Source organism: Bos mutus, chromosome 20 (genome assembly GCF_027580195.1).
Source record: "Bos mutus isolate GX-2022 chromosome 20, NWIPB_WYAK_1.1, whole genome shotgun sequence".
Lineage (NCBI taxonomy): Eukaryota > Metazoa > Chordata > Mammalia > Artiodactyla > Bovidae > Bos > Bos mutus.
Genome location: NC_091636.1, coordinates 3,353,710 through 3,380,666, shown reverse-complemented (window position 1 = coordinate 3,380,666; position 26,957 = coordinate 3,353,710). Strand labels below are relative to the sequence as shown.

The window sequence follows — 26,957 nt, the reverse complement described above, 5'->3', positions numbered from 1 at the left end:
GATTTCTTTGGAAGGAATGATGCTAAAGCTGAAACTCCAGTACTTTGGCCACCTTATGCGAAGAGTTGACTCATTGGAAAAGACTCTGATGCTGGGAGGGATTGGGGGCAGGAGGAGAAGGGGAGGACAGAGGATGAGATGGCTGGATGGCATCACTGACTCGATGGCCGTGAGTCTGAGTGAACTCCGGGAGTTGGTGATGGACAGGGAGGCCTGGCATGTGCGATTCATGGGGTCACAAAGAGTCTGACACGACTGAGAGACTGATCTGATCTGATCTGATAGGGAAATGGAGGTGTCATGGCTTCTTAGATCCATCATGTGTCCCCTAGGGCTGGGCACAGCCCACCAAAACAGTATTCTGTTAGCAAAGATGATGAAGTGGCAGTCTGGCTGCTGGGAGACAGAGGGCAACAGCTTCTCTCCAAACCATGACTTTGCAGAAGTGAGGAAGGAAGCCCCCCGTAGCCTTCAGAGGAACACTGCTGTCTCGGTGTCACTGATGGGTGGACGTGTTTGAGGAAGCACACTCACTGAAACCACCCACCCCAGCCAGAACCCACAGTGACCTTCTGTGTGCGGTATTTTCCTAGAGGAGGTCCCAGTAAGGAACACAGAACTAACAGGGCGCCACCAAGCGGAAGAACGTGGAAAGGTCAAAAGGAGAGGCCACGGGTCCTGCCGCCTCCCACAATCCTTCTCTCTGGCATCCATGTTGGCCGAGCCCGGCGTGCGCCACTAGGAAGGACTCTGAGTCAGATGATTGGCCAGAGACAGCCCAGAAACGAATCCCATCTCCATAAAACCCGAGACTGCGAGCCACGTGGCAGAGGGTTCTCCTGGGTTCCCCTGCTCTGCTGCTCTCTGCCGGGGCCACCCTTCCCAGTAAGGTCTCCTGCTTTGTCAGCACTTGCATCTCCTCAGACAGTGCATTTCTGAGTGTTAGACAGGAGCCCACTCTCGGGCCCTGGAAGGGGTCCACCTTCCTGCCACCGATGGAGGTGCTAACCTGAGGACGGGCATCCTCAGTGCTAAAGGAGGGAATGACCCGGCAGCCTTGGGCAGCAGGAAGTGTGCCCTGCCCTCTCAGTGGCCCGGTCCCAGCCCAGGGAGGCACAACATACCACCTCAGCAGGTGTCTGTTCTAAGAGTAGAAGAGCCAACACGAAGCCAATGCAGCTGCAGTTGCAGAGCCCACGGCCCTGTCACCCACTGTCCTTTAAACCACAGTGCCCCAAGACATTCCTTCTGCAGCCTGGTTCCAGTAAAAATGTTGTCTCTGCCGAGGTTTGAACATGCTTTCTGTTGTTGGAAAATGAAAACTATGCAAGCCCGATGTGTTTCTCTTTCTGCCTGAGCTGCCAGAAGCTGGAGCCAAATGTGTCGCCCAAGGGCTGGGGGCCTTGCTCCCTGGTTTCTCAAGCCCAGCTTTGACTTCCTCTAGGGGGCGCTGTTCAAGTTCTCCTGCCTGGGTCAGAACCTTTGGCCACTTCCAGGGCCAGTCCCAGGAGTACGGGGCTCAAATGCTGGGTAAACTTGAGGCGTGGGGAGGCAGGGGGCACAGAGCTTCCAACCTGTCCAGGTATCTTCTGAGGCTCTGCCTGCTCTGATCCTAGAAGAGACCAAGTAGGGACGAGGATAGGTTCCGTTCGGGCTGAAACCAAACATTTTGGCTATCTTCACGACCACTGAATCACCAAATCCACCGTATTTTTCCACTTTCAAGTTGTTTCTGGGCAGCTGTGGCGACACGCCCTTCCTGGGTTTAATGGCTTCACGGTCAGGTGGTGGGGAGGAGGTGCTATTTACTTTTCTTAGGGAAAATAGTGGTTAACGGTGTGGTGGGTGGACCTGGTTAGTAATCAGGTGATTTATCCATGAACGTTCTTTGGGTTGTCCTGGTGGTTTGCACTTGAACTTGGGCTGAATGAAGTAGGGGGAAGAGGGTGGGAGGAAAGTGGCTTGGAGGAGCGGGCTGGGGTTGCTCGGAGGTGAGCCCTTGCAGGGGCAGGAGGGGATCTGTACAGACTGCTGATCGAGGTGGAATGCTGGTCCACTTGCTGTGGCCGATGGAGTCTCTCCTACTCTGTGTGTGGGCACTTGCTTGCTCACTCACTCATTTCTGCATTTGGGTTTTGAAGTTCCAAGCACCTTCTCTGTGCTGGGGAAACAGCACACCTACAGAGCGCCAGGGGTCCAGTGTGTTGCACAGACATCCCTCCTCCAGAGGCTCTGTGGGGGGAACGGACAGGTCATTCCCAACAGGGATATGTTAAAACAACAGGAGGTAATGTGATCAAGCTTCTTAGGCTTAGTAGCAGATACTGTTCCAAGTATCTTTCATGTCTTAACTCATTCATTTCTGTCAGCAGTCCTGGGAGCTAGGTCCTGAGAAAATGGAGGCACACAAATATAAATTAACTTAGCCAAGGTCACATAACAAACGGATTTGCACCTCAGCAATCTGTCCAGACTTTTACTATCATCCTACCCAGCTCTGGGGATATTCCCAGGTGGCTCAGATAGCGAAGAATCTGCTTGCACTGCAGGAGACCCAGTTTGATCCCTGGGTTTGGAAGATCCCCTGGAGAAGGGCATGACAACCCACTCCGGTATTCTTGCCTGGAGAATTCCATGGACAGAGGAGTCTGGTAGAAATACAGTCCATGGGGTTGCAAAGAGTTGGACACGACTGAGTGACTATCACTTTCACTAATCAGGAAACATCAGTAGACAAAACATGTAAACATTGCTAGCTTCATGTAACTTGGGAATCCAGCTCTGCTTTGGAAATGAAGTGGGTCTGCTTAAAAGGGAAGGATTCCCAGAGAGAGTGATTTTTAAAATCTGGGTCTTGAGGATGGAGTGAGGATGTTTTTGAGGTAGAGAAAGCGGTGACACAGGCCTCCAAAAATGAGGGTGCTATCAAGTACTCTGGTGCATCTGGAGAGGTCCATCCCAAGGCAGCAAATGGAAAAGGCAGGCCGGGAAAGATAATGGCACATTACTGAAGGAGGAGAGTAAGATGGTCAGATCAGATATGAAGAAAGCACTCAGGCAGCTCTGTGGAGGATGGATTGTGGGTGGCGGTAGATTAGAGTCGACGCCTGCTGTTTTGGCACCTCCTGCAATAACACTCTTCTCCCCTTTGCCTTCCCTTTCCCCAGGGGAGTGCCCCCCTCCCCCTGTTCTCAGGCCAAGTGGGCACAAGATTCAGATCTGACCAGGCAGCCTCTTCTGTCTCCCTGGCCACAGGGATTGGCTCAGGAGGGTACATGTGATGCCAGTCAGGCCAATGAGACTCAATTCTGGGTTTTGTTTTGTTGGTTTGTTATTTTAGATCTGCTAGGGGGAAGAGATTCTTTCAGGTTGTGGAGTTGGGCCATACTGCAGAGGCCATACTGTCACTGTGCGAGAGGATTCCACCTGAGAACAGAGTTGTATTTAGCTTGCTAGAGCTGTCTTAACAAAGTGCCATAGACCGGGCGGCTTTTTGTTGTTTTTCAGTCACTCAGTCGTGTGTGACTCTTTGGAACCCCATGGACTATAGCACGTCCGGCTTCCCTGTCCCTCATCATCTCCCAGAGTTTGCCCAACTCTGGGTGGCTTTAGACACACACACACACACAAAAATGCAGAGAGAGAGACTGAGTCCTACCTTGTTTGAGGTCCTGGATCCAGCTGTGCCTGAAACTGCACTGATACTATCCTGGACTGTTGAGTTTCATGAACCAATGATACCTAAGCCCCATCCCCCTCCTTTGTTTTCTTAAACTTGTTGAATTGATTTTCTGTTACTTTCTGTTAATTCCTGAGTAATACACAGGGGCACCAGCAAGTAAACTATGAAGATAGTCTGCTGCTGCTGCGTTGCTTCAGTCGTGTCCGACTCTGTGCGACCCCAGAGACGGCAGCCCACCAGGCTCCCCCGTCCCTGGGATTCTCCAGGCAAGAACACTGGAGTGGGTTGCCATTTCCTTCTCCAATGCATGAAAGTGAAAAGTGAAAGTGAAGTCGCTCAGTCGTGTCTGACTCTCAGCGACCCCATGGACTGCAGCCTACCAGGCTCCTCCATCCATGGGATTTTCCAGGCAAGAGTACTGGAGTGGGGTGCCATTGCCTTCTCCTCTACCCTTAATTAAATTACAACTTGCAAGGACAGTGCTTGTATTTGCACCCATTCCAGTATCTGGAGGTAGCAAATACAGAAATACAATGAGGTGAGTAGGCATCAGCCTCTTCCTAGTCAGGCAGGAACTCACCTTGTCTCCAAAGCCATGTAGGACAGAGCTGGAGAAAGCGCCTTTACCAGCAGCATTCCTAATGTGTAGAGGAGGCTCTGGTGCTGGCAGGCAAAAACAAAGTAGTTTGGGTTTAAAGGCTTTCAAGAAGGAAGAAATCATTTTAAAAAGCCCTTGATGGAGCTGTGAAGAATGAGCCTGACTGTCTCTTCATAGGATGCTCAGACAAGAACTCAAAGGAGCAGCAGATTTCAGGTGGAAGCCACTTCTGAGTTTGGCTTCCTGAACTCTCATGGTGGGGACTGAACCGAGAGGGGCTGTGGCTAGGCAGGCCCCACCAGACATCCAAAACGTGGGGAGAAAGGAATAGAATAAGGTGAGGACCAGTTCAGCACTTTTTATTTTTGACCCTGACTTTCCCGTGGTTTCTGTCTCTCCCATTCTCATTACAGCTGAGTCAAGCTTGGAGTCTCTTTCTATGAAAGAGGGTTTTTGAGGCACCTGCCATGTACTAGTCCTTGGCCTTCTCCAGGGGTGTTCAGAGGTGTTCTTGCTGGCAGCAAGTTGAGGGCACCACAGCCTGTGGATTCATAAATACCAGGATTTCCTTGGAGCTGTGGGTCCAGTCAACCTGGTGACTTGTAGTGAGTGACTTCTCCTAACTCAGCCTCCTTTATCCTCATCATTGGCAAGACGGTGTACTGCACAGCCTTCTCATGAAGCTTGAGTGAAACCAAATAGTAATAAAGGGAGGGGCTCTGGAGTCAGGTTTGATTCTTAGTTTGACTATGGGCTAAGCTGAGTGATCTTGCACATGTCACTTACCTTCTCTGAGCCTCAATTTCCTAATCTATAAATTGGGCATAACAGTAGTACTTACTTCATGGGATGAGCATGAGCACTGACTGAGACAAAGCACTGACCCTCGTGAACTTCATGAGGGCAGGGTTTTTTTTTTTTTTCATCATTTTATTTTATTTTGATCCCCACTGCAGTTCTTGGGACATAGGTCACTGAATAAATGGGAGCAATGATCATTGTTATTACAATTCATGGTTGTCCAGCATTGGTTGAGACTTTCCTCTGTGGCTCCCACAGGGACTAGTCTGTGGGCTTGTGGTCCAGGTGAGGAAGACAAGTCCATCACAGCTGGCATGTGTAACTAACTCTGCCTCCCAGGGTGGGTAAGTTCCCTTCACTCCAGAGCAGGTGAAGGAAGGAACTGAGCTGAAACAGAAATAATCTACAGGGTTGACTGTCTAGACAGGGCTCTGGCTGGGGAGGGGAGCAGGCAGAAGCGGGCTTTGGCCAGAGCTGAGCAGAGAAAGGGGATGTCCTGGCGTTGCTTCAGCACCTCACTTGCATCATTTCACTGCATCCTTAAGGTGGCCTGTAAGCTAGGTCCATTTATTACCCCCATTTTACAGATGATATAACTGAGGCTCAGAGAGAGACAGTGATAGATCATACTAAAAGAGTGAAACATCCAGGGCTCAACCAGAATTTGTGCCACTCCAAACCTCTTGCTTAAACAGGGGGATGCAGGGAGGAAAGGGCTGAAGGAGAGGAGGGGTGACAGTCTGTGGGTGGAGGACAGGTTCCCAGTGGCTGCAAGGCCCTCCAGGAATAATCCAACAATGAGCAGCAGGGGCACGATCCCCTCCCTTTGGGTGGGTACTATGCCCTGCTGAATTCTTTACCAAGTGGCTTGATGGACCAGCTATCAGTCAAAAGAGGGCCTGAGGGGCTCTTTACTGGCAGAGGATTGAGTGCAGAAACTGCCCTGGCCCTGCCAGCCCTGGCCTTCGGAGGTGAATTAAGTGCAGCCAGCGTTGGGACGGCAGTGCCCGATTGCACTCAAACCAACTCCGTAAATGACCCCTTTCCTGTGAACCCACAAACAGTGGTGAAGAAGGTGGCTAGAGCCAGCCCCAAGCCTTTCTGCAGCCTGGCCCAGCTCTCCAAGTCAGGGGCGGTGGAGTGGGACACCCACCCACCTAAGAGACCAGGTGAGCCCGTCCTGAGGGGCTGGGGTCACACAGGGTGGGTCTCAGCCCCTGCCCCCAGCCTGGGATTGCCCGGAGACAGTATAAGAGCACGGACTTCTTTTTTTTTTTTTTTAAGCGCAGGAGATACCTTTTGGAAAATTATAGTTAAAAACGCATGATCAGAAAAGGAATTCCTTGGTTGATTATCAGCTAGCTCTGAGAATCAGGAGGAAGGTGGGAGGATGTGCCTTAGCAGGAAGGAGGAAACTGAGGCAGGGACAAGACCCCACCCTGTGGTGGCTCCAGTCCACAATGCCGCTGGCACTATCGCCATGGCACACTTGTCATCACCAACTGTGCTGCCAGCTCTGGGTCTTCCTGTGCCCTCCTGGACTCTTAACCCTGCTAGAGCCGCGATGAGCCATCTGTTACTCTTACCTTTGGGTCATTCCTTCCAGGTGGCGTTGGGGAGAAAACAAAGGATGCCTCATTAGTTTGAATTTTCAATAATAAATATTTTTTTTAGCAGACAAAAAATGGTTGTTTATCTGAGATTCAAATGTAACTGGGCATCCTATTACTTGCTAACTCTGGTCACTCCATATCCAGAGGGCTGTGCTCTGCTTCAGGTTGGTGGGAGGGGACTTCTGCCCCTTCCACTTCTGTGGCAAGAATGCCAACTTTGGGGCATTGGAATGATCACATTATTGAATGCAGAATAGCCAAAAAAGCAAATATCAACTGCCACTTCTCAAAAACCTCTCTTTATGAAAAAGTTACCTGCCTTAATTGTTTTCAAAGCTGCCTTCACCCACAGAGGAGCTGGGTGGTGGTAGGTATGACCCCCATGGGCATTCCTCTTCTGTACCCATTTTTCATAACACAGAGAATGCCTCTTTCCTCCCCTCCCCCTGCTGAAACATCCTGAGGGCAGAGAACACAAGAATCTTTTTGGAAGGGCCCCTAGTCCTTTCCAGTGAGTCCCTATCACTGCAGTGCAGGTGAAGGGAGGAACTGGGCTGAAACAGAAATAATCTATGGGGCTGACTGTCTAGACAGGGCTCTGGCTGGGGAGGGGAGCAGGCAGAAGCGGGCTTTGGCCAGAGCTGAAACTCAAGGCTTCGCCGCCAGTCCTTCCCAAGCCATCCTGAGACTGGGCTGTCTGAACCCTGGCCGGAATTGGCCTGGGGCTGTCGCTTGCTCTGGTTTCAAAGGATTCATGCTTCCACTGAAGGAGAAGCTTGAACTTTCACAGTTAGAAAGCTAACAAAAGAGAAGAAACATCGGATGCTTCCTTCTCTTTCTTATCTGTTTGTTTGGAGGAGGGCTGTGAGAGAAAATAAAGGTTTTAGTTATAAAGCGTTGGCCTGAGATCAAGTTTAGAAAGAAAGGCATCTACTAATTGAAAACATCACTTTGGGGGCCTTTAAATTAGGGGAAACAGGTGCAGGTTTGTGGTTTTAGAGAGAGTATTTCTTTTGGAAAAAAATAAAGGAAAGTGCCCCAGATAGGGTCCCTCCAAGGCCAGCAGGCTTTTATTTTTCAGCCCTTAATTACCTAGAAGGTGAGTGAAAAGATTAACTGGAAAGTTAAAAGAAAAAATAAACTCTTGGCCTTCTAGGTAACACTCCAAATCCTTCTCTTTTTCTCCCTCCTTTTCCCTTTTAGGCTGAACATTTTGATAACACTTTCTTATAATACTGTCCATTCTCAAATGGATTCCCACACCGCATCCACTTTTATTCTTAATCCTGTGATGAAAAACCTGGGCTTCCCTTCTCAGCAGAGCTGGGATTTGACCATTACAGTGACATAGGTTCCAGGGTGTTCTCTGGGTGTGAAGGGGCAAACATTTTAAGGTCAAAAGTCTCGGGAGAAAAGGTAATAATTCTGTGCCTACTGCGTGTTGGCTGCTTGGTAATATCATGTATCTCTGCATCCCCATGGTAAAAGAGGTTTCTTTTTGAAACCTCTTGATGGTTGAAGAAATGGAGGCTTAGAGAGGAGAAGTGACATGCCCGAGGTGGCCCAGAGAGGAAGCAGCAGAGTTGAACTTGAAGCCAGGTCCATCTGACTGTCTTGCTCTTCCTGTTACAGTGCATCACCTCCCGCCTTGGAAAGCATGGAGTGGCAAACCAAGCTACCAGCCGTGAACATGCCCGGAAGCTTTGTCTTTGAAATAGCTCGCAACATCTTCCTGCTTTAGAGAGCTATTAAGCAGGTTTGTTTGCAGTTAAATGTACATGACTCTCCTGTCTTTAGGAGAGAGGCTACTGACCAAGAAAGGTGGTCCTCAAGAAACTAATGCCATGTATCACTTATCTGCTGCCGTGTAACAGATTACCCCCAAACTCAGTGTCTTAAAAGCACAGCATCTACTACCTCATAGTTTCTACAGTTCAGGAGTCTGGGTGCGACTTAGCAAGGTCCTCTGGCTCGGGGTCCCTTACAGACTAGCAGTCAAGGTGTCAGCGATGACTGAAGTCACCAGAAGGAATGGCTGGGAAACAGTCTCCTTCCAAGCTGACTGACATGGTCGTTGGCAGCTTTTGGTTCCCCAAGGGCTGTTGGTTTCTCTCTCACTGGCTGAGAGCTGGAGGGTGCCCTCTGTCCTTGAAGATTCACTAGGTTCAGCCCACACTCAAGACGAAGTGATTACATGGGGTGGAGGTGGGGGAGGTAAATGCCAGGAGGTGCGGAATCACCAGAAGCCATGTCAGTAGCCACCTATCACGCATCAGCAGAGTGGAGATGGTGGTCATTGATAATAATAATGATAGCTGCCATTTAGTGGGTGCTTCTGCTATGCCAGCCCCTGGGCTAAATCCCTTCTGTGTGTTGTCTCATTTAATTGTCACATTGCTCTTTGAACCTGGAGAACGGACTGGCAACCCACTCCAGTATTCTTGCCTGGAGAATCCGGTATTCTTGCCGGGACAGAGGAGCCTGGCGGTCTACAGTCCATAGGGTAGCAAGGAGTCGGACACGACTGGAGCCACTTAGCCTGCGTGCACGCTCTGTGAACCAGGAAGATACATGAACTTCCCTGAGTTCCTGCAGCAAAGACACGAGAACCTGACTGGTGCTTTCCACTCCAAATACCCTTCCTTTACATAATGCAGATCCTTGACCTGCACTCACTGAGCTTCTGGGGCCAAAACAAGCCCCTGTTGTGATAAGAATCATGAAAACAAAGCTGAACTCGCTACTCATCAGAAAATTGCAAGGGAACACACCAGAAGCCATTTCTTACCCATCAGATTAGGAAAAAAAAGTTGTTGAGAGTGTGGGGAATTCTCATGCACTGCTGAGAGACTATAAATTTGTACTGCCACTTTGGAGGGAAATTTGGCAGGATCTATAAAATTTTAAAAGGACATAAAAATAAAAAATGTGCATAGCCTATGACCCCGCAATTACACTTCTGAGTATCTACCCTAGAGAAATACTTGCACATGTACATGAAGAGCCTTGGACAAGAATTTTCATTTCAGTGTTGTTTCTAAGAAGTAAATAGTGACATTGGAAATGGTCTCAATGGTTTCACTGTCCATCAGTTAAAAAAAAAAAAAGGCTAAATTGTGGAGCATCTGTACTATGGAAAATTATGAAGCAGGTAAAGAGCATGAGGTAGATCTATAAGTATGGCAAGAAAATATCTATAAGGTATATTGTTGAATGAAAAAGGCAAGATACACAATGATACTGTCAATATGATTCCATACATGTAACCCCAGCAATATTATATTTTATTTATACACTATTAAAGGACTTCCCAAGTGGCTGAGGAGTAAAGAATCCATTTGCCAATGCAGGAGATGCAGGTTCAATCCCTCGGTCATGAAGATCCCCTGGAGAAGGAAATGGCAACCCGCTCCAGTATCCTTGCCTGGGAAATCCCATGCACAGAGGAGCCTGGGAGGCTACAGTCCACGGGATTGCAAAAGAGTCAGACACAATTTAGGAACTAAACAACAACAACATACACACAATTACATACCCACACACATATGTATTGAATGTATACAAATACAAATATATTCAAATGCATGAGGATGGTCTGGCAGGGGGTTTACCAACCTGATAACAAGAGAGGAGGGGAGGGTAAGAGGCAAAAGTTGAGGGATGGTCAAAGGAGACTTTAATTTTATATGTAATATTTTTGATATATATTTTTTAAAGTTAAATTGCCTTACTTATATCAGCTGAGCCTGTCTCTTTTAAAAAATCATTACTGGAATCCCCACCCAATGATTTCCCTTACATTGTAGTGGTCAGAGCTGGGTCACTACACCCTTAACTACAAAGGAGATTGGAAAGGCAAATAGTTTTTAGCTGTGCCCCTAGGGGGACATTAAGAGGAAGAGAGTTGTCAGCGGCTGTTGAGTGGCCAATTAAAAATGTCTGCTGTAGCTCATCCTTTTAGTTACCCAACCTCCTCACAAACCTTTCTTTCTGGACATATACTCTATCCAAAGTCTAAAGTCAATTACTGCATCCATCTCGAAATCCAGGAATCCAAGTGATTATGTGCAACCCCCTCATCTGGTCCAGTTGTGAGAGGATGCTGCCTATTATCTCAGTTACATCTGAGGCAGGTATTGAGGTGCGGTCTTTTCTGGGGACTTCACAGCTTTAGTGGCTTATTTCTTCTTGTGAGAGTTTGACTTCCAAAGATTATTTTTAGGGTTTAACAGTTCCAGGTTATCATAGGGCCAGGCTCAGATTGTTTTGAAAATATGTATCCCTCAAAAATGTCAGAAAGAAAAGCACCAATACAGTATACTAACGCATATATATGGAATTTAGAAAGATGGTAACGATGACCCTATACGTGAGACAGCAAAAGAGACACAGGTGTAAAGAACAATCTCTTGGACTCTGTGGGAAAAGGCGAGGGTGGGATGATTTGAGAGAAAAGCATTGAAACATGTATATTATCATATGTGAACAGATCGCCAGTCCAGGTTCGATGCATGAGACAGGGTGCTCAGGGCTGGTGCACTGGGATGACCCTGAGGGATGTGATGGGGAGGGAGGTGGAGGGGGTTCAGGATGGGGAACACATGTGCACCCATGGACGATCCATGTCAATGTATGGCAAAACCACTACAATATTGTAAAGTAATTAGCCTCCGATTAAAATAAATTAATTTTTAAAAATGTGATAGAAATCCAGTCTTTGATTTCGGGGACTTTTATGTGTGAGTAACCACAGCATGTAAGGCTTACATGTGTAGTCAGTTCAGTTCAGTCACTCAGTCGTGTCTGACTCTTTGCGACCCCATGAATCGCAGCACGCCAGGCCTCCCTGTCCATCACCAACTCCTGAAGTTCACTCAGACTCACATCCATTGAGTCGGTGATGCCATCCAGCCATCTCATCCTCTGTCGTCCCCTTCTCCTCCTGCCCCCAATCCCTCCCAGCATCAGAATCTTTTCCAATGAGTCAACTCTTTGCATGAGGTGGCCAAAGTACTGGAGCTTCAGCTTTAGCATCATTTTTTCCAAAGAACACCCAGGGCTGATCTCCTTTAGAATGGACTGGTTGGATCTCCTTGCAGTCCAAGGGACTCTCAAGAGTCTTCTCCAACACCACAGTTCAAAAGCATCAATTTAAGCCTAAATAGTCCCATCTCTTACCCATTCTTTCTCTGTTCTGACTAACCCTCTAGTCCTAAGTTCATTGGGTGATTCTTGGGGGGCCATTAAAAGTAGTAATCTTGGGACTTCTCTGGTGGTCCAATGGCTAAGACTCTGCTTCCAATGCAGGGGGCCCAGAGTCATATCGCTTGTCAGGGAACTAGATCCCACATGCCACAACTAAGGGTTCACATGCCATACCCAAAGGCCCCGCACGAGGCAATGAACATCCCACATTTTGCAACTAGGACCTCGTGCAGCCAAATAAATCAATATTAAAAATAGTAATCTTGGGTGGAGAGACACCTCCTCTTGTTTGATCTTTGCATGTTGGTCGGTGCTCCTCCTTCAAGGGCTTCCCAGGTGGTGCCTGGTAAAGAACCTGCCTGCCAATGCAGGAGATACAAGAGACGCAGTTTCAGCGTCTGGGTGGGAAAGATTCCCTCAAGTAGGAAATGGCAACCCACTCCAGTGTTCTTGCCATGGACAGAGGAACCTGATGGGATACAGTTCATGGGGTTGCAAAGAGCTGGGCACAATTGAGTGAGTCCACATGCACACACAAACACACACACACATCTTTATTTGACAGAGAACTGTTAAGGGGAGGGTCTGGACAATAACCTGGAAGTGAAAGTGAAAGTCGCTCAGCCGTGTCTGACTCTTTGTGACCCCATGGACTATACAGTCCATGGAATTCTCCAGGCCGGAACACTGGAGTGGGCCGCTGTTCCCTTCTCCAGGGGATCTTCCCAACCCAGGGATTGAACCCAGGTCTCCTGCATCGCAAGCAGATTCTTTACCAGCTGAGCCACCAGGGAAGCCCTAGACAATAACCTGAGATGCTGATCTAATTTTCTGTTGATGCTGTAGCCTCATTGTTGTTACTTGGGCTTTTCCCACTTATAAAGCTTCAAATTATGGGATTCTTGGTCAGTTGAGATTTTGGGTCACAGTCAGACAGTGCCTCTCTTAGCAGAGCTGTATCCCTTCCACCTGCTTGCAGACTGGCTCGCCCTTGTCTGAGATCATCTCTCTCTTTTAGAATTTTATTAAAAATGGCAAGAAGCAGTCAGTATGGATGACTATTCTGGAATTTTCCTACTATTTCTTCTGTCTCTATAACCTCAATTGGCATGAAGTCTTATGGTAGAGCAGACAATTTGACCAGATGTTAGCCACTGCGTAAAAAGTCATCTGCTTCAGTCACTAACGAGCAGGTCCTTCGTCTCCTAAGTTTCAAGTTCTGTTACTGCCATTACCCCACTCCTGGTAACAATATTTTTAAAAAGAATCAAGCAGGACTTTCAGCTGTGTACAACAGAGATTGAATGCATCTTCTTAAGCAGAAAAGGAGATTAACTAAAGGATACTGGGAAATTTAGAATTGTCGCAAGGAGGAAGAGTTGGGGTCAAGGCTAAGTTGCCAGAAATAATGTCCTCAGAGTTCTGGGGAATCAGTATGATGAGAAAACTGTTGCCACTGGGAGGACCAAGCGGTGAGTGCTATAGCATGCATTGCTGTCAGGATTTCAAGTTCAGTGTAGCTAATGCTTCTACCAGTACTGATGCTCAAACACTGCCAGTAATGTGACTTTTCAACCATCCGGCAACCAGAGGCCTCTACTGCTACCTTTACCAGGAAAGTGTGTTTTGAGCAACCCTCTCTTTGCCTAGGTTGGCTACTTTATATTCAAAATCTGCATAAATCATTTTATTGGTGGCACGCAGAATACAGGCCTGTGACTAGGTGCAAAGAGGCTAGAGAAGCAAGTTTTCTGAGTTCTCCTGTAGGAAGACTTCATAAGGATGAAGAGATTATAAACATATTGGGATATTGTGATTCATAATAAGAAATATGTTTTTGATCTTCCTCCCCATTTCTGGCATGGAGCTTCTAAAACCCTTGAAATTTCCTAAAGGAGAAACTGGAAAGGTGCCTTTTGTTATGTTATGAGTGGCTTGTGGAAGGGTGCTAATGGCAGTTTGATCCCTGAGTGGGAAGCTCCCTCAGATGAGGAAATGGTAACCCACTCCAGTATTCTTGCCTGGAGAAGTCAATGGACAGAGGAGCCTGCCAGGGTACAGTCCATGGAGCCGGACATGACTGAGTACAAGGCACTTGGGTCAAATAAGGATGGAGGCAGGTTGCCCAGGGGAACCAACCAGGAGATTAAAGGGTTAGAACTTTCCTATCCCCTGACCTCCAAAGAACAGAGAGGGGATGAAGATTCAGTTCAATTACCAAATGACCAATGATTTACAAACCTATATAATTTAATCAAATTCCTATATAATGAAGCCTCCATAAAAACTCTACAGGATGGTTTGGAGAGCTTCTAGGTCAGTGAATTTGTGGAGGTCCTGTGAGAGCAATGCACTTGGAGAGGCTATGGAAGGACAGTGCCCTTCCCACATACCCTGTGCATTTCTTCCATCTGACCGTTACTGAGTTGTGTCCTTTAATAATAAACTGGTAAATGCAAGTGAATATTCCTTTGAGTTTTTTGAACCACTCTAGCCAATCATTGGAACCTGAGGAGGGCATCATGGGAAACTCCAGTTTACAGCCAGTTAATCAGAAACACAGGTAACAGCCTGGACTTGAAAATAGCATCAGAATTGGAGCAGTTTTGTAGGGCTGAGCCCTTCCTCTGTGGGATCAGATGCTCTCACCAGATTTGTAGTGTCAGGATTGAATGTAGTTAATTGCTTGGTGGCATGGAAAAAAAACATACATACATATCAAGGATGCTCACCAGTTACTGGGCCTCCAGACTTGGAGGGCCCAGATTCAGAAGGGTTTCCCCAAGAGTTCCAGTGTCTTCCTTTATGATGACCAGATGGCTGAGAAGCTCCAAAATCACACTGTTTCAAATTCAAGCCCAGTGGGGAAAAGCAAGAATTTTTTTGTTCTCACAAACCTTTTTAGGTTCGCCTTGATTGAACAGGCTAGGTCAAGTGCCCATTTCTGAATTAGTTCCAATGGGCAAAAGCATGGCCTGCTTTGATGGGCCAGGAAAGCATCATGTGCTCCACACCTGAAACAGAGATTCTCATCCAGACCTCAGGGCCTAAGGAAAGAGGCTATGTATTTTCCCTCAAAATATTGGGAAGTGGAGAATAGTTTCTTAAAAGCAAGCAAACCAAAGAGTTCCTATCTTCTATCCTTTATAAAGGGAGGAGCATTTTGCACAAGTCCTCTAACACTTCTGTACATCTTTTGTCTGTTTTGTTTACTTATATTAGTATAAAGTCATGGGTTCCTATCTTATTCAATAGGTTATAATCTGTTACTATCATTATTTATTTTGACGTTTAAATTGTCCCAGATTTGACCAATAAGAACTCCTTCAAGCTGCATTTTGTGTCCTTTTGATGTTGCCATCTTTCTCTGAGTAGTCTCTCATTTTCACCGGTAAAAGATATTCCAGGCGTGTCTCATACTTTCCCTGGCCCAGCCTTGGAATCAGTAATCACTGGGTCTGGGATTTGATTTTACCTTACTTTCAAGTAATAACAGCCTGTTTCTCTTTCATGGATACTGGCAGAGTACATGAGACGCCTGAGTCAGAGACAAAGGACTTTATTACTCATGACACAGGAAGTAACATGAGCACCAGCATAGTTGAATCCGTTTTCCTGCCCCCCAAGTCCAACTGAAGCAACGTGAAATGGCCCAGATAGATGCATGGCATTTGCATTACAGCTGAAGAACACTGAGCTTAGGAAAAATCCACTGCTTTTATAGCAAGTATTAAGCAAGACTTCTCTTCATCATGGAGGGAGACATTATTCATTCTGGAGATTGTTCACTGCAAACAACTCTGAGATGGGCCTGGAAAGGAGTGGTCAGGTCGGATCCATTCATTCTTAGCATAGCAAGTTAAGAATATCCAGCAATGCTCAGGCCTATAGCAAATTATGTCTTCGAACAGCCATTTCTGCACAGACCCCTTGTTCCTTTTAATGGAAAGTGATGTTTAGAAACCAAGATCTGCTTGCTGGGTGTGCTCATTGTCTTGAGCTATTTTTACTCTTAGGTGCTCTCAGAAGACAGAGTTGGGAATATATGTACACACACACACACTTTTGCTTAATTATCTATCATCTACCTATCTAATCATCTGTCATCTATCTACCTTTCTTTCTCCATAAGTTCACACTGATATCTCTAATCCAATACCACAGGTTGATTCCAGATTTATGCCTTTCCGTATTTATAATGTTCTTCTCTAGTAATCAGAAACCTAAAATATTTTATTTTAGCTTATTTTCTTCGTGCTCCTACAGTCTCTACCCTGATGCTGCTACTCACCCTCCAATCATGTGGGCGACCTCCTGATCACTCTGGCTCTAACCTGGTGTGCTGGGGTACGTCTCCCCTCCCCTGCCACTCTGTCAGGCTCCGATGCCCTGTGCTGGCCCACAGCCCCTGCCACTGCTTCTGAGGACATTCTCCTCCACTCACCCGAGCTCTGAACCCCATGCCAGGCTGCTCCCACATCTCACCTGCCTGGGGAGGCAACCTGTGCCAGACCACCCCCCTACATGCTTCACCATGCTGGGCAGGCCCACTCCTGCTACTGCCACCACTCTGTAGACACCTCTCACCTCACTCAGATTCTGGAGCTCCCCACTCTCACCTTCTGAAGATGCCTGCCTTGTTCAGCTGCAGCTAATGGCTTCTAGACAGAATTAATCAAGGACAGAGGAAAAAGGGAGAGGAACCAGTGACCATTTTTAATGGCTGCAAAAGACTATGTTTGTGGCTGTGATCTAGTGTGCTTAACCACCTCCCTATGGTATTAAATAGAGGCTATTTGTATTTTTTTTCCAGGAATCAAACTATGAACATAAATTTTTGTGCATCTTTCTCTGCACCTCCCTGATGATTTTTTTAGGACAGATTCCTAGAAGGGGAATGGTTCCTGGGTCATAGGGGAGGACTATTTATGCAGCTCCTGGTCTTTATAGCATAGCTTCAGTGTTCATCTTACAATTCACACACTCTTGAAGAAATAAGCAACCATGACTCTGTCCCAGAGACTGCCTAGTATTTTCTACAGATGATAGTTGTTTCACAGCTTGATGACATCACCTCCTTTTTTACACCAAGATTGATGTGGGAAATTCTGTATAAATACTCTGCATCAACAAGGCGTTGTGTCACCAGGCCTCTTAAAGATGGGCAGCTTGCTGCAATACAGCTGGCTTAGCCTGTGTGGGACAGGCGCCCATGATTTATAAGGTCCAAACATGAAGTCTTCAGGAAAGTTGGTGAAGTACTTTATAGGTCACCTGTATTTTTCCTACCATAGATGTTTTGACTCACGGGTTTCCTTTATGTCACTCTGTCCATAGTCTAAGTATTATTAAGATGGAATAAAGAGGTTACTGTAAGAGAAACTGAGTGGCACACAGGAGGGAGTTTGTGATTCTAAATGAGAAAAGAAGGAAATAACAGGTGAGGGAATCAAGTAGGACAAACATTGGCAGCCAGGCAACTGAGTATTCATTGCATGGGGGCCACTGGCCTGGCTTTGTGCTGGGAGCTGTTAGGAAGTTCATTTGTTCATTCACTCAATACACACTGACCAGTCACCAACTCCATCCAGACCATGTCCTAGACTCTGGGGACCTAAGAGAAAAGACATCATCCCCACTCTAAAGGGGCTTTCAGTCTAGAAAAGGAGAAGCCAAATCAATAATGTAATATCTGCTGGATCTTTTTCTTCTCATTTATTTTTTTTGTGGTTGATTTCGAGTTTCATGCCACTGTGATCAGAAAAGATGCTTGGAATAATTTCTATACTCTTAGATTGATTGAGACTTGCTTTGTGTCCTAGTATATGGTCTATTCTAGAGCTTGTCCATGCGCACTTGTCTTCTGGAGCTTCCAATCCAGCTTGGGGAAGGTTCCATGAAGGTTGTGAGCAAAGTTCTTGAAATATTAAAAAATGTATTGGTTAAGTGGCTGAGATGGGCGAAGTTTTCTCAGACAGAGGAACCTGCATTCACCAAAGCACGTGATCCTGTCAGCTTATGAGCAGGGATTCAGTGTGTATGTTCCACAGGTCCAGCACCTGCCCTAGGAACTGAGGGGGATAAGTTTCATACTCCGTATTTTAGCAGGGAAGGTTGTGAGAGGATCGTCTGCATAAGATTATTAAATGACTTCTGCATGTAGGGTAAATTCCAAGTGTCTTCCCTAAGTACACAAGGCTTATTTGGGTAGCATTTGCTGTGTAACAAATAACCACAAATTCTCAGTGGTGTACCACAGTAAGCATTTATTGGTCTTGCTCATGCATCTGTGGGTTGGCTGGGATGTAGCAGATGTTGCCTGGGCCCAGCTGGGCTTGACTCCAGGCTGTGTGTTGAGTCCCAGGTCTGTTCCATATGTCTCTGCCTTCTTAGATCACCCATTGCTTAGAGCATATTCTTGATATGGTGACAGGCCAGAGTATAAGGGGGGCAGTCCTAATCTTGGAAGCACACGTCTTGCCTTGGCTCTCTTCATGTCCGCTAGCATCCACAGGTCAAAACAAGTCACATGGCTAAACCCAAAGTGTAGAGACAGGAAAGCATGCTCCGAGGGCCATAGCAGAAGTAGGGTTTATGATATATCCTCTGCAATCTGGCCCCTGCAGACCTCCTCTTCTTATCTCTTCTTCTCTCTGGCACCTCTGCTGTAGCCACCCCAGACCTTTTGAGTCTCCTGGACCTGCCTTGATTTTTCACCCATGGTATCTGTACACATGCTATTCTGTGAGCCTAGAATGCTCTTCTTTGCCTGTCCACCAGGTCAATTCCATCACTTCCTTTCTGAATAAGCAAGGCTTGGCTCTCAGGATCAGGGGTGTTCTTATTTTTCTTTATTTTCCTCTCCATCCCTATGAGTGGTAAGGATGCTTTGGGGCCTCACTTGGTGCCTGGTTCTCTCTCATGGTTTCTCTCTTTTTCTCCCTCCTGCCATCTTCCCCTCTCTTTCTTCTATTTATTCTCAGTATACATTGATATGGAGAAGGCAATGGCACCCCACTCCAGTACTCTTGCCTGGAAAGATGATTTTATTTTATCTTAAGATTTTTTGATGTGGAAATTTTTTGAGGTTTTCATTGAATTCGTTACAATATTGCTTCTGTATATGTGTGTGTGTGTGTGTGTGTGTGTGTGTGTGTATGTGTATCAGGTGCAGGAGGGCCTAGAGGAGCTATCCCACATTGAAGGTCAGGAAGGGTGGTGAGGAGATACCCCTCGTCCAAGGTAAGAGAAACCCAAGTAAGACGGTAGGTGTTGCAAGAGGGCATCAGAGGGCAGACACACTGAAACCATACTCACAAAAAACTAGACAATGTAATCACACTAGGACCACAGCCTTGTCTAACTCAACGAAACTAAGCCATGCCCGTGAGGCAACCCAAGACGGGCGGGTCATGGTGGAGAGATCTGACAGGATGTGGTCCACTGGAGAAGGGAATGGAAAACCACTTCAGTATTCTTTTCTTGAGAACCCCATGAACAGTATGAAAAGGCAAAATGATAGGATACTGAAAGAAGACCTCCCCAGGTCAGTAGGTACCCAATATGCTCCTGGAGATCAGTGGAGAAATAACTCCAGAAAGAATGAAGGGATGGAGCCAAAGCAAAAACAATACCCAGCTGTGGATGTGACTGGTGATAGAAGCAAGGTCTGATGCTGTAAAGACCAATATTGCATAGGAACCTGGAATGTCAGGTCCATGAATCAAGGCAAATTGGAAGTGGTCAAACAAGAGATGGCAAGAGTGAATGTCGACATTTGAGGAATCAGCAAACTAAAATGGACTGGAATGGGTGAATTTAACTCAGATGACCATTATATCTACTAACGCAGGCAGGAATCCCTCAGAAGAAATGGAGTAGCCATCATGGTTAACAAAAGAGTCTGAAATGCAGTACTTGGATGCAATCTCAAAAACGACAGAATGATCTCTGTTCGTTTCCAAGGCAAACCATTCAATATCACAGTAATCCAAGTCTATGCCCCAACCAGTAATGCTGAAGAAGCTGAAGTTGAATGGTTCTATGAAGACCTACAAGACCTTTTAGAACTAATACCCAAAAAAGATGTCCTTTTCATTATAGGGACTGGAATGCAAAAGTAGGAAGTCAAGAAACACCTGGAGTAACAGGCAGATTTGGCCTTGGAATAGGGAATGAAGCAGGGCAAAGACTAATAGCGTTTTGCCAAGAAAATGCACTGGTCATAACAAACACCGTCTTCCAACAACACAAGAGAAGACTCTATACATGGACATCACCAGATGGTCAAAACTGAAATCAGATTGATTATATCTTTGCAGCCAAAGATGGAGAAGCTCTATACAGTCAACAAAAACAAGACCAGGAGCTGACTGTGGCTCAGGTCATGAACTCCTTATTACCAAATTCAGACTTAAATTGAAGAAAGTAGGGAAAACCACTAGACCATTCAGGTATGACCTAAATCAAATCTTTTGTGATTATACAGTGAAAGTGAGAAATAGATTTAAGGGACTAGATCTGATAGATAGAGTGCCTGATGAACTATGGAATGAGGTTCATGACACTGTACAGGAGACAAGGATCAAGACCATCCCCATGGAAAAGAAATGCAAAAAAAAAAATGGCTGTCTGGGGAGGCCTTACAAATAGCTGTGAAGAGAAGCGAAAAGCAAAGGAGAAAAGGAAAGATATAAGCATCTGAATGCAGAGTTCCAAAGAACAGCAAGGAGAGATAAGAAAGCCTTCCTCAGTGATCAATGCAAAGAAATAGAGGAAAACAACAGAATGGGAAAGACTAGAGATCTCTTCAAGAAAATTAGAGATACCAAGGGAACATTTCATGCAAAGATGGGCTCGATAAAGGACAGAAATGGTATGGACCTAACAGAAGCAGAAGATATTAGGAAGAGGTGGCAAGAATACACAGAAGAACTGTACAAAAAAGAGCTTCACGACCAAAATAATCATGATGGTGTGATCACTGACCTAGAGCCAGACATCCTGGAATGTGAAGTCAAGTGGGCCATAGAAAGCATCACTATGAACAAAGCTAGTGGAAGTGATGGAATTCCAGTTGAGCTATTTCAAATCCTGAAAGATGATGCTGTGAAAGTGCTGCACTCAATATGCCAGCAAATTTGGAAAACTCAGCAGTGGCCACAGGACTGGAAAAGGTCAGTTTTCATTCCAATCCCAAAGAAAGGCAATGCCAAAGAATGCTCAAACTACCGCACAATTGCAGTCATCTCACACGCTAGTAAAGTAATGCTCAAAATTCTCCAAGCCAGCCTTCAGCAATATGTGAACCGTGAACTTCCTGATGTTCAAGCTGGTTTTAGAAAAGGCAGAGGAACCAGAGATCAAATTGCCAACATCTGCTGGATCATGGAAAAAGCAAGAGAGTTCCAGAAAAACATCTATTTCTGTTTTATTGACTGTGCCAAAGCCTTTGACTGTGTGGATCACAATAAACTGTGGAAAATTCTGAAAGAGATGGGAATACCAGACCACCTGACCTGCCTCTTGAGAAATCTGTATGCAGGTCAGGAAGCAACAGTTAGAACTGGACATGGAACAACAGACTAGTTCCAAATAGGAAAAGGAGTACGTCAAGGCTGTATATTGTTACCCTGCTTATTTAACTTATATGCAGAGTACATCATGAGAAACGCTGGGCTGGAAGAAACACAAGCTGGAATCAAGATTGCCGGGAAAAATATCAATGACCTCAGATATGCAGAGGACAGCACGCTTATGGCAGAAAGTGAAGAGGAATTAAAAAGCCTCTTGATGAAAGTGAAAGTGGAGACTGAAAAAGTTATCTTAAAGCTCAACATTCAGAAAACGAAGATCATGGCATCTGGTCCCATCACTTCATGGGAAATAGATGGGGAAACAGTGGAAACAGTGGCAGACTTTATTTTTCTGGGCTCCAAAATCACTGCAGATGGTGACTGCAGCCATGAAATTAAAAGACGCTTACTCCTTGGAAGGAAAGTTATGACCAACCTAGATAGCATATTCAAAAGCAGAGACATTACTTTGCCAACAAAGGTCCGTCTAGTCGAGGCTATGGTTTTTCCTGTGGTCATGTATGGATGTGAGAATTGGACTGTGAAGAAGGCTGAGTGCCAAAGAATTGATGGTTTTGAACTGTGGTGTTGGAGAAGACTCTTGAGAGTCCCTTGGACTGCAAGGAGATCCAACCAGTCCATTCTGAAGGAGATCAGCCCTGGGATTTCTTTGGAAGGAATGATGCTAAAGCTGAAACTGCAGTACTTTGGCCACCTCATGCAAAGAGTTGACTCATTGGAAAAGACTCTGATGCTGGGAGGGATTGGGGGCAGGAGGAGAAGGGGAGGACAGAGGATGAGATGGCTGGATGGCATCACTGACACAATGGACGTGAGTCTGAGTGAACTCTGGGAGTTGGTGATGGACAGGGAGGCCTGGCATGCTGCGATTCGTGGGGTTGCAAAGAGTTGGACATGACTGAGCGACTAAAATGAACTGAACTGATATATACATATATATATATGTGTGTGTGTGTGTGTTTAGTCCATTAGACATGTGGGGTCTTAGCTCCCTGAGAAGGGATTGAAACCCTCACCCTCTGTATTGGAAGGCAAAGTCTTAACCTCTGGACTGCCAGGGAAGTCCCCAGTATGATGATTATTTATTTATTTATTTATTTTATTTTTTTGATGATTTTAATATTAAGATTTGGAGTAGGGCAAGACACCTATCCTGTGGGCCAGGGTGGCTGGATATGGTTCATCTGGTGACAAGGACAGTTACCTGCCCACCCTCCCACCCACCCCAAAGTTGGCGTTAGGTGGGCTTGCTGGTCTGGGAGTCCTCATCCCTCAGCTGTGGACTCTGAGGCCTTGGGTGGCTCTGTGCAGCCTGGCTGGGTTTCCAGGACAGCCTGGGCCTAGGAATGGTAAGAGGTGCACATCCTGCTGATCAGGAGGTTCCAGGAGATTTCCGCTGCTGGTGCTCTGGAGCTAGCATCCCCAAGGGAGAGAAAATGTGTGTGAGAAAACTTCATACATGTTCCTACAAAAGGAGCTTCCTGTGTGCCTGGCTAACACAATGCAAGAAGTTAATCTTCTGCTGGAGGACTTGCTTAACCACCCTTCGTGGAATTGGTTCAGAGCTGGTATATGCAGAGTTTTCTTGAACTTCTAGAATATGAAAATCAGAGCCCTGAAGATCCACAGGTCTTGGATAACTTTCTACAAGTCCTAATTAAAGTCAGAAATAAACACAATGATGTGGCTCCTACAATGGCCCAAGGAGTGATTGAGTACAAGGAGAAGTTTGGGTTTGATCCATTCATTAGCAGTAACACCCAGTATTTTCTGGACCAATTTCATACCAACCACATCTCTTTCCATGTGCTTATTAACCAGCACACATTTCCATTTGGCAGTGACACCAACCCTGCACATCTGAGACACATCGGGAATATTGATCCCACCTGCAACGTCACTGGCCTTGTGAAAGATGTGTATGAAACTGCCAAGATGCTTTGTGAGCTATATTATCTGGTAGCTCCAGAGCTGGAAGTTGAAGAATTCAGTGCCAAAGCTCCAAACAAATCTAATCAGGTAGTTTATGTGCCCTCACACCTCTTTCTCGTGCTGTTTGAGTTGTTCAAGAACTCAATGAGAACAACAGTCGAACCATATGAAGAGAGAAAAGAGGGTACCCACTGTTAAAACCCTGGTTACTCTGGTAAAGAAGACTTATCCACTAAGAGAGGTGACCTAGGTGGTGGGCTCCACTCTGAAAAATAGACTGCCGTTTTCACTACACGTGTTCAACTACTCTGAGACCGAGCTGGAGCTTACCCAAGCCGCCCCGTCGGCTGGATTTGGTTGTGGCTTGCCAGTTTCTCGTCTGTATGCTAGACATTTCCAAGGAGATCTAAAACTCTATTCTATGGAAGGCGTGGTTACTGATGCTGTCATTTATCCTTTCACGTGAAGCATTTGAGAGACTTCCGGTTTTTAACACGTCCACGAGGCGCCATTACAAGAGCACAGCTGAGGCTGACAATTGGAGCAATCCCAGCGGTGAGCCCAGGGACGCTTCCAAATACAAGGCAAAACAGGACAAGATGAAGGCTAACAGAACTTTGTACAGAGCTGAATGCTTCAGTCCTCTCCGTGAAGAAAAGATGGCCTTCTGCAAGTCACCCAGAAAGAGCTCCTTTCCTCCACCAGCTCTGAACGTGGCGCTATAGATGACCAGTGCTTGAATGCGTATGTTTCTCCATATAAGCTGGACCTTTCCCGCAGAAGTTTCCCGTAGCTACTTCATATCTTCCACTCAAGTAGTGACTTGAGTCATTTTTCATAGTACATTGCTGCGGTTTGGTTGGCGCCTGTCGTGAGGGGACACAGAGCCTTATTAGCACCCGCGCCCTCATACTTCCGTCTACTTTATCATAGACTGTCTGCAGTCCCCCCAGATGTCTCACCTCCCTCCCCACTCCAGATACAGCCGATCTCTACTGCTGCTCTTTGTGACCAAATACCATGTTTGTCCCAAACCACCAACTAAGGCCTTGGGGCGTCTGGAAGTTGAAGACGTCAGCTGAGCACGTCTTGATATTCCGGTTCCAGGGCCCGTCCTCTCTTGCACATCCCTCTGCACTCTCTGCTTTGGACTCTGGCCTTCTTCCATCTGACCGGTTTCTCATTGTGAGCTGTAGGTACTCTCATATTAGATCTCCCTCTTGGGTGCATTGATTTAATTTTGAAATTCATTTGTATACTTCCATCCTGTTGATTAAAGCATTCCAAAAATTGACAACAACAAAAAGATTTGGAGTAGAGATCAGTGGCCTTACTTTGAGCTCAGATTTTGTCTAGAGTGCTCTGCCTATAAAAGTCATCTGAGATACTGTTTCTGAAATGCTTCCTTGGTTTCTCTTCTGTTCTTGCTCCTTGGGTTTCCTCAGGGGGAGGGTGGTGATGGTGGTGGTAAAAGGAAGGATCCAGGCATTCCTAGAGTCCCCTATGGTGATACCATCAAATAGTTTCCAATTTACACCCCTCCACCCTACACCAACCTCAGGCCCAGGGGAGGCCTTTCAACAGTTTTTAATGAATGAATTAGTGAGTGAGAGAATGGCTGGATACATTTTCTTAAGGCAGCTTTCTGCTCATTGTCAGGGCCTTGGTGGAGTCTACCAGCCCGGCTTCCAAAGGCAGGAGGTTGAAGGAGCAATGAGAAGACCCAGGGCTGCACACCTTAGTCAGCTTTTAAAGCTGCTTTCAGCAGCAGTCCCAGAGTGCAGTTCCGAGGGGCAGGCATGTTTGTAAGCAGACCCAGCTTTGGAGTAGGAACTTAGCTGTAAGCATCCTATTTGGAGAGTCTGTAGAAAATTACAGAGCTCTGGGGAGCCAGCCTGGGGCCACTCATAGTCCACTTAGTGCAAGTGTTGTCTTTAGGGGCCTCTAATTCCTTTTATAAAGAGCTTAAAAAAAAATGGAGCCTGGATATAGTTAACATGGGTGTTGAGCAGGTCAAGCATTTCCAGCCATTATGGATAGTAAATAGAGAGATTCTACAAATGCAACAGTCAACCCAGTGCCCTAATAGGCTGCATTTTTGTTGTCCAAACTGTGGCTTGTTCTTGCAATTTACTAGAGAAGAAAACTGAGGCTAGGAGAGATAAAGTGATCTCCCCAAGGTTACACAGCTGGGATATGGCAGAGGCAGGCATTGGGTCTTATTTGTGGCATGGGGGCTTCCCTCTTTTTGTGACTCACAGGCTCAGTAGTTGCCCCAGGGGATGTGGGATCTTAGTTCCCTAACCAGGGATCAAAGTATTAAAAGGTGGATTCTTAACCACTGGACCACAAGAAAGTTCAAGGAAACTGAATTCTTGAAGGCAGAGGTTGAAGGCTTTGACATTTACGTAGGATGTGGGGTAGGGTCAAAGCCCAAGGTCAAGTCTGCAAATAATAACAGGTATTAGAAACTCGTTTTAAGGTGGTGCCAGGGTTATATGTGTGAGCTTAGAATAGAAGAGGGTGATCCAGAGCCTAGCTTGTTCAGCATTCTCCTTCCCTAGGCACCCCCTTTCTGCTGCAATTAAAACACCCTCCTCGACTGCTCCACGGACAAAAGTGCTCTTTGGTAAAAAGTTTGGAAACCAGTGATTCCAGGGAGTTGGGTGACCACAGACTTTTTCAACTAAGACATTAGTCAATTAAGGAGCCATGTTTACACTGGAGAAAGATGATCTTATCAGATTCACTCATCTACCTTCAGGAGAATGGAGAGCAGGGAACGTGCTGGAAGAATCGGAACTGATGCCTGTCCGGGCTGCTGCTGTTGTGCTGTGCTCAGTCGTGTCCAACTCTTCATGACCCCATGGACTGTAGCCCGCCAGGCTCCTCTGTCCATGGGATTTTCCAGGCAAGAATACTGGAGAGGGTTGCCATTTCCTTCTCCAAGGGAATTTCCCAACCCAGGGATCAAACCCACATCTCTTGAGTCTCCTGCATTGGCAAATGGATTCTTCACCATTACACCACCTGGAAAGCCCATATCCAGGGTAGGCAAAGCTTTTGGTGGTGTTGGCTTCCCATTGGCTGCTATTGGCTTCCCAGCTTTCACTCCCCTTTTATCTTGTTTTCACCAGGTTTCAACTGGGTGCTGTCCACACGTATCTCTTGTACTTCAAGGGAAAGCAGCCCTAGTCCTCACTACCAGAGCTGGACCCTGGCTTGTGCTCACAGCTCAATACCCTGGACTTTGTGATTGGCATTTGCTAGGGGCTTCTGAGAAGGAAGCTTCTCCCCCACTTTTATTTTGTTGTTTGTTCTTTCACAGAGGCTCTCTTGAAGGAGCTCTCTTTTTTCAGTGGACTAGGATGTCCTTCCACCTCTACTAGCAGCCACCTTGTGGCTGAGAGGGGAGGAAGCCTTGAGCGAGGCAGCCTTGGGCAGAAGGCAGAGGGGAGAGATGGAAAGAAACAAACTTCTTGGATTCACCACTGTAAGTTAGTAAGTTTCACTAACTAAGTTTGCTGAAA

General features: G+C 46.3%; 1 pseudogene; it reads left to right on the top strand.

The window, feature by feature from the left end:
• The window catches only part of LOC102274638 (pyruvate dehydrogenase (acetyl-transferring) kinase isozyme 3, mitochondrial pseudogene), a 40,386-nt pseudogene extending 16,234 nt beyond the window's left edge, over positions 1 to 24,152 (top strand).
• Positions 24,153 to 26,957: the final 2,805 nt, after the last annotated feature.